Below are 11,436 nucleotides of genomic sequence, written 5' to 3' on the forward strand. Positions count from 1 at the left end.
TTGAAACAATGAGTTTGATGATTGTAGAAATGAAATGGTGTGATTTTTCTGAGTTATGTAATTTTCAGTCTGTGGGGATTGCTTTGAGGATTTTCCAATCGTGAAAATCTAACATTGGAAGGAAGCCAATATGGTCTGATTCCTCATTTTGAGATCTTAACTATTGCAGGTATATACATTCTTCAAGTAAGATTTATTAAAATGGCTATTTATCACATCAAGAATTAGAAAAGAAATACTAAAACAAAGGTGCAATTTGTGTTCGTCTCTTCTATGAAACAAAACAGAATTAAACCATGTTATAGCAACACATCTATTAATCACATTTTCTCGCTATAAGGAAAAAAAGATTCTTTTGATGAGTTTCCTGCTTAAATATATTTGTCAGTACTTGCCCCAGAGAGCAGCTTCCTTTCATTTTATGTTTACTTTTTAGTCTCTTCTACCAGGGCCATCTTGGCATTCTTTTTGACCTTTTCAGGACTTGTGGATGGTCCATTCCTTCATAAGTAATTTTTCACTAGCAAACAACATATTTCATTTATGAAGTGACCTTTCCAATTCTTGTTTTTTAATGATGTGTTCCCAATAGTTGCCTTGTTCCTTATAAAGCAAGGTGCAGTCCAAGATTTTGCAATTTCTCAACCACAGTAAAAAAAAAAGTATTTCTTGCTTTCTTAAAAATATTGTGCTGGAATTATAATCAATTTGTTTATTGTTGATTCCTTTGGAAGTCATTTAAAATAATTTTTTTTCCTGTTTTTCCATTTTTGTAGTTATAGTTGCTTATGGGCTTTTTTGCTCAGGAGGTCCTGCCATCACCTCAAATTTATCGTATCCAAGACTGATAGAAAGCCACCCATTACCTTCTTCTACTCCTCTGTTTCTTTCAGTTGAACTGCTGAGTTTCCAGTCTCCCAAGCTAGAAACCTTAGCCTCACTTTTATCCTCTATATCTTTGATGATTCTCTGCCCCAGATTTTTAGAATGTTTCAAATCCTGTCCTGCTTTTCCGTGTATCATAGAAAGTCTCAGAAATATCAGAAATGTGATGTTCTTTGTAATTTCTGATTTCATGTTCTTCATTTACATGTGGCATAGACATCTGTAGAAGGACCATGTATGATCCCAATTTTTTGTCCAGAATAAAATTATAACTAATCCACATAGTATCTGTCACCAAACCTGCCTCTCTAAAAATATCTTCCAGTTTCAATTCCCAGTGCCATCCCTCCTCTTCACATGCCAGGAGTATACCATAGCCTTCCAGATGGTCTTCATATCACCAATAGATTTATCTTCTAATCCTTCTTTCAGAACACTTTCCAGCTAATCACTTGAAAGAACCACTTAAATCATATTTTTCCTTCCTCAGAAATAATAACTACCTATTACTTTTTGTGTTGCATGGTTTCAAACCAAGGTCCCCTGAGTCCTAGTGTTCTGCTTCCAAATCTTCAGGAAGCACATCATGTGAGAGAGACAGTGAGGACAAAGGTAAGCTACTGAGTTTTTATCAGATTATATATCAGGGCTTGTTGCTAATGTGTATGCTGTGGAATATATATTATGTATATCTTTTTCAGTTAAGCTAATTATGATGAAAAATATATAAATATTAGTATTGCTTCCAGATAGTGTACAACCTATACCTATTATGTGCCTCATCAATAAATATGTGTCTATTCATTGAATTGAGTGAATGAACTAATAATATTTCTTTCTCTCAATCCTGTAGATAAATATATATTATCACATTTTATTAGTGTGCAAACATTTTATGAAAGCTAAGTGAATTTGAAATGAGGTCTGCCTTATCCATAAGAGTCATGTCTTTCCTGAGATAGGTTAATGGGAGATAGGAGAGAGGAGGATAGGAAATCTCCCATGTTTCTTTCCAATTTTTAGACAAGAGGCCCTCTCCTAGGCACCAACCTCCTAATGCTCTCCTATTTTCTTTTGCTGTAGATCCAAGACTATTAGTATATTTTCCTCACCTTTAGTAACTGGAGAGACTACCTTTAGTATTTGAAATGTATCTATTTACAAGGCTGGCAGTGGAATGGAGCTCAGTTTCTTGGTGTCTCACGTTCCATAGGCCCTTTGCCTTTTAAGGTTTTGTTGCTGATTACTGTGGAGAAACAGAAATTAACAAATGAACGAAAATGGAGAAATTCCTAATTATATAATCTTATATATTCCTTCAGTTCTAACAAACCCTCATCCACACTACTTGAATGCCTCTGAATTGGGTCTTTTAAGCCCAGCACAGATATCTGCCTCCACATATTATAGTTGGTGTTTACCAAGGCTCTACTTGTCCTTTACTCTAATAAGGATTTTGTATCTCTCCCTGTGATGGCACCTCTTACCACATTGAAGGTGCAATCCAGAGAGAACATTTGATGTCTCCTTTATAGCACAGGTAGTTTATGTTTCTGAAAACCTCCAAGAAAGCAAATCCTTGGGGCACCTGGGTGGCTCAGTCAGTTAAGTGTCTGCCTTTGGTTCAGGCCATGATCTCTGGATCCTGGGATCCAACCCCGCATTGGGCTTCCTGCTCAGCTCTCCCACTTTGCTCCTTCCCTCATTCTCTCTCTCTCTCTCAAATAAATAAATAAAATATTGGAAAAAATAGGGAAACAAATCCACTACACATCTTACCTACCTAGAATTTCAACTGTTAATTCAAAAAACACTGTTTTTGAATAATTACTATATATCAAGGACAGCACTAGCAATTCCCATTAAAAGTTGAAAGGACACAGCCCTTACCCTCCATAAGCTCACAGTGGACTGGGGAAAACAAAAACATATATATAGTAGATGTAATATAATTGCTTTGCCAGCAGTTTCCTGTGGGAACATTGGAGGGTATGAATTTATATCTTTCAAGGGAACAAAGAAGTCTTCATGAAAGAGATAGCATTTGGGATTTGAAGGATGGTGAGACTTGAGGTAGCAACTGAGACTTGGAAGACAGGCAGGAAGAGACAAGTGCTCAGAGGACATCTAGACACATATAAACACAGAAGCCTGGAATAGCATAGAGTATTTGGAGACCTTAAGTCATTCAGTATTGCTGAGACCTAAAATTTGAGGTGGGGAGTTAAAGAAGATGTAACTTCATGGGTACCAGAGGTAGGGGAACAATGGTAATGTGATTGTATTTGTGTATTTAAGATTTCTCACATAGTCTAATCGTAATCATGTGATGGTATGTAGTGTGAATAGTTAAACAATATCAAAAGTTTTTCTAAAATTTAAAAATGTGGACTGAAAAAGAAAAAAATCATTTGATAAATGCAGAAATCTGACCCTGGGCCCCACTTGAACTCATTTACTACTGTGTGAATAAAATGGGGCCTATCATTTTCCTCAAAAAGCTGCAATGCAAGATGTAGTACTGGAAACACAAAGAGTTTGCCCGACCGTCGTGGGTGCACCCCTACAATATCGTGAAAGGTTTAGGCATCGTATGATACATTTACATTATGCACAGAGTGTTCCGGTTTTACTGTATAAATAATACCAAAATGTACACATAGTTTCCTTCCAAAAATGATTATGAATTGTTTGGGCCAACTGAGGACATGGATATAAAAATAATTTTCTGACTGTCCCTTAGGGAATAAATCACACTGTTGTGGTGGTGGTGGTGATGTGTGTGTGTGTGTGTGTGTGTGTTCATAATATATTGTTCATATATTTATTTATGATACATTGGGTTATATTTATTTTGTGGTTTAAATGCCTATCTATACATTTTAAATTAGTTTTTAAATCTGAAAGACTTGGAGTAGACTTCTATATCATTTGACTATTAACCTGGGTCTCCATTTTTACATCTGCAAAATTGGTATAATCTTACCTCATATGAAATATGCAGTGACTAAGTGCAATAAAAATACATGCAAATTCTTAAATACGTGCCTGCACATTTCATATCCCATCAGTGACTGTTGAGTGAAAAAACATCTTGAATACACTACACTATGGCAAAGGGAATGTTGTTTTGTCATTCACTTGCTCCACATGGAGTAAAGGAAAGCATGTTTTTGGGTCTCTACTTCATGTAGTAGCTGGAAATAAATATTTTGGGGGCATAGAGTAGACAACAAATGGAAATAGATGGAAATAGACCCTGTAATATTGCCTATACTAAATTATATTTTTCATCATCATCAATATATTTACTAATTAAAATTTAGTAATGGTAATGCACATTACTTAAGGATAGAAGCAGAAAAAATCTTCAAAAATCAGTTAACCTAAGTACTACTACTCCTTAGAAGAAGAAATTCAAAGTGGTTGCCAAGGTTCAGATATTATTTAGAAATTGTCCTTAATATGTACATGAATTTTATTTTAGTGGGCAAACCAAAGAGGTCCCAAAGATGAATTTTAATTACACACTTTTCTGTTTTTTTCTGATAAATAGCAAAGGGAGGAAAATGAACAAATACATAATAAACTGAACTTTTTATATTGAATTATAAATTAATAAAGAAAGCTGGAGTTTCTTAAATTTTCCTTGTTTTCATAGCCAAGTTTTCTATTATCAGTGATTCCAGACAAGTTGATTGGTACAATTACAGTTAGCTCAATTCAATAGAAACATAGTTTTTGCACAATTGGTGTATTTTAATTAATACAGCTTAGAGAGGTCTTAGTTTTTAAATTTCCCATTAACTTACTGGTTGACCTTCACCTAGGCATCTTCCCGTTTCCCCTCTGTAAAGTCAGGGGACTATGCCAGGTGAGATTTGAGGTTCCTTCCAGTTCAGATACTCGCTGATAACAAGTTACCTGAAAGTAAGCAGCTTAGATGCAGGAATGATGGTGATCATGAGGATGACAAGAGATGCCTTTGACTGAGCACTTATGTGCTATAAACTGTGTTAAGTGTAGATCTGTGTTCAGTGTGCCTTCACCTGAATCATCTGAACATATATCTCCAAGGTGATCCTGAAATTAAGCTGTTTAGTATAGCTATTCTCCTGTCTTTCTTAAAATTCACATTTTCTATTTTCACTAGAAATGTGTTTTTAATCTAAACGCAAAGAGGATTAACATAATAATTTAAGTTGTCTCCGGAAGAGCTAATGAATAATGGCATCGGAGTTCCTCTGTTGATGCCTTATTGAAGCAGGCTCTGGAGTGGGCTAACCGGTTATTCTCAGGGCTTTAGTCCCTTGCAGATTTGACTGATGTGACCTTGAGCAAAATGCTTAATGTGAAAGGACAGATCTGCTTGTCTTTATTCTTAAATCACAATATAGTACAGATATTTTTCCCTCCAATTTGATTCTGTGACTGAATTCTCAAGAATTAACGTGGGTGTTCAAGGTTTCCAATAATAGGCGTATGTTACCATAGACACGTCCTTTAAATATGTCACTGGTGCATTATTGCACAGCAATACTTAAAGGCTTTCAGAAAAGTTGTATTTTATAAGATCCTGAAATTATTTGGTTGTGAAAGATAATTAGAGATTTGACTTTCAGCTGTGAAGTGGTCCTGAGATGTTTTTTTAGAGTCTTGTGGTGCATTATTACGGGAGTCAGTGCAATTTACTATAGAGAATATTTAGAAGGTAAGGGACAAAAGATAATGAGTCTCTCTAACTACTCCAAGGTAGTCTTATGGGTTTATTAAAGATGAGAGCTTGAGAAGGCAATTTTAGTTGAAGTACATCATTTTTACCCCCCTTGCATTTGGGGGGAAATAAGTCACCAACCGCTAGATTATTTTGCTTTGCAAAACCAGCATTAAAGAAAGAAATAGAAGAATCCTTGGACATCTTTCCTTATAGTCTTTCAACTTGTTATTACTATTGCTATTATCTTTTTCACCATACTGTAAGAAATTTTAAAACAGATGCATCTAGGGGCACCTGGGCAGTTCAGTCAGTTAATCTTCTGCCTTTGGCTCAGGTCATGATCCCAGGGATGATCCCAGGATGCTGATCCCAGCATCCTGGGATCAGCACAGCATCAGGTTCCCTGCTCAGTGGGGAGTCTGCTTCTCCCTCTGCCTCTGCCCTTCCCACCCTCTCCCCCTGCTTGTGCTTGCTCTCTCTCTCTCAAATAAATAAATAAAATCTTTAAAAAAAAACATGACTCTAAAGTTTAGTTCTATGAATGAGAGGAGAGACTATTTAGTGAGCATGTCCCATGTGCCTTGCCCTGTGCTAAGTAAACAGTGTGGTGTTTCTTTTAAAATATTTATCTAAGTGCTTGCCTGGCACTAATGCTGGGGATGAAAAGATGAGGTCTCTAAAGTCAGTAAGCCTCACATATATTATCTCAAGTGATCTTCATAGCGAACATAGAAATTTGTTTTTTATATATATTTTTAACATTAGGACCTGGGGTTCAGGAGAGCAAAATAATTTGCCCAAGTTTATCTTTCCAGTAAGAGGTGGAGCAGGACTTGTATTTAAGGTCTGTCTGGTGATCTTATACTGTATCATACTGTTCACTTCACCTAGCTCATGTCCATGGCAGTAGAAGAGTCCAATGTCTTGGGTTTAAGTTCAGCGTCCACCTCCACTACCTGTGTGACCTGAAGCAAGTTCTACCTCATGGAGTCTGTTTTCTTATCTATAAGATGAAGACAGTAATATGCTACTATCAAAGACTGGTTAAGGATTGTGTGAGATGATGATTGTAAAGCACTTTGTATGTGTTTGATTGGCACATTGTGGGTCCCAGCTACTTGCTGTTGCCCTTGTGGGCATGAATAATCTAAGTGGAAAATGTTGGAAAATTTTGTGGTTCTCCATTTGTTTGTTTCTTATTTTCTCAGTCCAAAGCTTACAGCACCATTTGTCTGTCTCAGGGGCTACTGAAGGAAGTGATGAAGTGGGAGCTGGGTATGGTTGGGGAGGGATCAGTTGTACTAAAGTGCTCTTGTAGGATCTGTCTGGGGGGTGAGCTAGGCATGAGCAAGGCCCTGGGCTCCATTTTTCCATTTCAGCTAAAGACCCTTCACTTTTGTTGTCATGATAAATGACTAATTCATATGAATTTGTTTGCAGAATGTTAAAAAATACTCTGCCTTTGAATGAAAGTTGCTTGGAAGGGATATGTTTAAAGACTTTCTAGTTCTTTTATTAATATTTATGTCCTTACCATTTAACATGTTGTCATGTGGTAGGGGTTCAATAAATGATGATAAATAAATGAATTATCTAGTGAATAAACAAACATGTACTTACAAAGTATCTGAGTATTTATATGTATGTGAGTATATACATGTATGTGTGTATGTGTGTGTGTGCATTCGTTGTTTGTTTAGATTCCACATATAAGTAAGATCATATGGTATTCATCTTTCTCTGACTTATTTCATTTAGCATAAGGTTTTCAAGGCATGTGTGTATACACAGACACACACACACACACACACACACACACACACAACCTTGGGTTAGAATTTAGGGTTAGAGACAATAGCTAAGCAAGAGCCAGAACTGAGAATGAGTAGGATATGGGAGAAGGGTTGGAACTATGTGTGGGATTATGGCCAGATGCTAAGACCCAGGTATTGGGTGAGGCTGATAGCTCTGCTTGCATTTACACAATGCATTTTTTCTACAAACTGCTTTCACAATTGGCTAGTGAGGTGGGTAGGGCAGGCATGAGCTGCACTGGTGTGAGACCCTAGCTGTTGGGATTTTTACCAGCCTGTGCTATGAATTATATGGTCTATTCAAACATCCATGCTGAAAATTCTTTTCATCTAAGCTTGTGCAGATTGTGGGACAGGCACCTACCAAGTGGAGCACCACAGAAGTCCTATATAAAGGCTTTACTCACCTCCAACCAATTAGTAGGAGTATGGAACCTGAGCCTGCTGTCCTCATGGCTGCCCAAAGTCCCATTTCAATACATCTTTTACCAAAGGAACGGAGCAAATTCCTAACAAGAGAAGCACAGCTTCATAAATATTGAATAGTGCTGGTTATATCTGACCTGAGAGAAACCTCAACTTGTTAGAGGACTGTGTTTACCAGCCTTAGCTCCAGAGTATTATATATCCGGAACTCTGCAAGATTTGTGAACAATGAGGAACTTGAAAATGTTGTCATTATCTTAGTTATCATCTTCATCATCAAAGAATCAGTATTTACTATAGGCCCTTCTTTCCTGGAAGTGAAAAGAATAGATGAAGGTGAATGATTGGAGGTTATGTTCTTTAGAGAAATATTAAAATAATTAACATTTGGGCAAAGAAATAAATGAGATTATATTTAAATATAAGGAAAATTGGAATTTAGAGAAAATTCCATTATCTCTGTGTGTAGGGAAATAACTAACATTAAAAATGTATTGATTTCATTTGGGGAGGATGCAGGATTTGGAGGAGACCAGGAAGGTTTCATAATAGCGTAGGACCCAAAAGGAAGATTTGTCAAATTTATGAGAGAATACAAGATGCTGTGGGAAAAGAGCAGGGAGTCAAATAGAATTTGGTTCAAGTCTCCTCTTTGACATTCACTCACTGTGTCCTAACACAAGCCATTTGCCCCCCTAAGATTAATGTCTTCATCAGTAAAGTGTGGACAATAAAACTTTCCTTAAAAATGGTATGATATGGGGTGCCTGGGTGGCTCAGTCGGTTGGGCTTCCACCTCTTGATTTAGGCTCAGGTTGTGATCTCAAGGTTGCAAGATTAAGCCCCCACATTGGACTTGTACTTGGTGTTGACACTTGCTTAGGATCTCTCTCTCTCTCCCTCTGCTACTGCCCACTGCTTGCATGCATGTGCTCTCTCTCTCTCAAGTAAAAAAAAAAAAGATATATGTGAAATCCCTTGTTAAGATCTGGCTCATAGTAGATACTCATTAAATGCTTGTTCTTTTCCCTTGCAAATATTTCAGAATCACCATTCCTATAGAACCAATCTTTAAATCCACTAATTTATAAGCCTTTACTTAACCAGTCTCTTCTTCCTTGTTGTCTATGCACATTTCCATGTTCCTTCTTTTTTTTTTTTTTGCCTTCATTCTACTTTCCATTTTTCAAATTGAGACATAATTGACATATGTCATTATATTGGCTTCAGGCATACAATGTAAGAGTTCAACGTTTGTATACATTGCAAAATGACCACCACAATAAATCTAGTTAATATCCATCACCACATGTAGTTACACACTGTTTTTTTTCCTGTGATGAGAACTTTTGGGATGTCCTCTCTCAGCCACTTGCAAATATATAATGCAGTATTAACTACAATCACATGCTGTATTTTACATACTCGTGACTTACTGATTTTACAACTGGAAGTTTGTACCTTTTGACTACCTTCACCATTTTGCCTACCCCTACCTCCCATCTCTAATAACCACCAAGCTGTTCTCTGTTATGTATGAATTAATTTTTGTTTGTTTGTTTAGATTCCACATAAGAGTGAGATCATACAACATTTGTCTTTCTCTGTCTGACTTACTTCACTTAGCATAATTCCTTCAAGATCCATCCATATTGTCACAAATGACAAAATTTCATCCTTTTTTATGGCTTAATAATATTCTGGTGTGTGTGTGTGTGTGACATTTTCTTTATCCATTCATCCATTGAGGGACACTTAGGTTGCTTCCATTTCTTGGCTATTGTAAATAATACTGCAGTGATCCACATTTCTTTTTTCTTTATTTTTCCCATACTCAAGAGAACATCTTTTCCACATCTTTCTATATACATAGGGTTTCTCTCACAAGTTGATTAAGTTCTCCTTTATCTGTGACCATATCCTGGACCACTATGTAATGTTAATCTCCCTGCTCTGAACCTCACAGAATATATTATTTTTATCTCTTATTTATACCATATTACTACAGATCTTATAATCATTTATATCTTTCTTTAACAAATATGGTACCAGGTATTGTGCTAAGCTCCAGGAGTCTACAGGTGGAAAAAGACCCAGGCTGTTTAGTTAATAAGTTAAAGTCTTCTTGGGGAAACAGATACGAAGATAAATAATTACAATTAACTGTAAGTGCAATAGGACGTGTTTGGAAAGTACTATAGACAACGTCCTTTCATTCAATTAAATTATATGCTGTTAAATGACAAGACCCTGTTTATATTTCTCCTTTTTAAACATTCTCCTCTAGAACATCTAGCTGAGTATTAAGTAACTATTACACATTTGCTGCTTCGAATTCTTCTGTGGAGATTTTTAATATTATAGAGATTTTTTAGATGCCTGAGAGGGAATATTACCCTAAAACAATCACCATTAAGACTCTGTATAAAGCCTCCAAGCCCATGGAAAACCTTGGAATAGAAATAGACTGTTGGTTTGTTTCGAATCCATCATTTTCATTTGTGAAGCAAAAGTTCTCAAGCATTTAAGCAAAGTGAGACTCTATAAAACTCTGTCTCTGGTGGGGAGGCTGTATGACAAGCCAGGCTCAGAAGCCTGAGCCAGCATGGTGAGTAGGTGACTGTAGTGCTGGCCAAAGATCAAATATTAAGAGCATGCCTAAGGGAGCATAATATGTTAAAATTCAAATCTGATATAGATTTGTTGTCAAGGAAAACCATCTTGGAGACCAGTGCTTGGAGCTTGGCTGTGTGGTCAATTGTGGAGGCCCATGAATGTTTTTGAGAATTGTCAAGATTTGTTGTGTAGTACGCAGTATGGTACAAATTCTGTAGCTACAAATATTAAGCCTATAGAAACCTAGATATTGGCTACTGGAATTTTGTAGGCAAAGCAAGGCCATTTAAAGACACTTAGATCAAATAGCCAACCAGACCTTGCAAAAGAGAACTCCCACTGGAGTTCCCTCCATGTAATATCACCCTGGTGTTTTATTGACATGGAATTCCTACTTCCTCCAAGACACATCTGTGTCTTTCTGGCTGCATACTGAGCTAACTTTGGGAACTGGAAATAATGGTGATTGAAAGATCACAGCTTATTAGCTTAATGTTTGCTTAGCCTTTTGCTGGAGCCAAGTATAAACAACCCAGAGGCAAATTTGGAAGCCCTAAGTTCCAAGAAAGAGTTTTTGACCAATGGAGCTAAATAAATGCTGTGGATTCATATGGGATTCTACAGTCAGCAAGTGTTATTACATGATCTCAGAGCTGATCTTCCATGTAAAGCATATAAGCATTTTCCTTTATGATGTGACTCAGGGACTCTCCAACCACTATTTCCTTCTAGAATTTGTTCCTATGGGTTTTTTGGCTGATTAATGAAGTAGGGCTTGGGAATGGAGAATGGGAACTTGCTGAGAGGGAACAGGAGCTATAAAGAAAAGGCCAGTAAAAAAGATGTAGAAAGATAGACAAAGCATAGTTTTTCCAAAGAGCAGTCCTAATACTATTAACTACTAATATATGTGGAATACAATCTATGCTTCAAATATAATATTAAGCAAATTATAAAGCTTTTAAGTTTATTTTTTAC

Source organism: Ursus arctos, unplaced genomic scaffold, assembly GCF_023065955.2.
Source record: "Ursus arctos isolate Adak ecotype North America unplaced genomic scaffold, UrsArc2.0 scaffold_22, whole genome shotgun sequence".
In the NCBI taxonomy this organism is placed as follows: Eukaryota; Metazoa; Chordata; class Mammalia; order Carnivora; family Ursidae; genus Ursus; species Ursus arctos.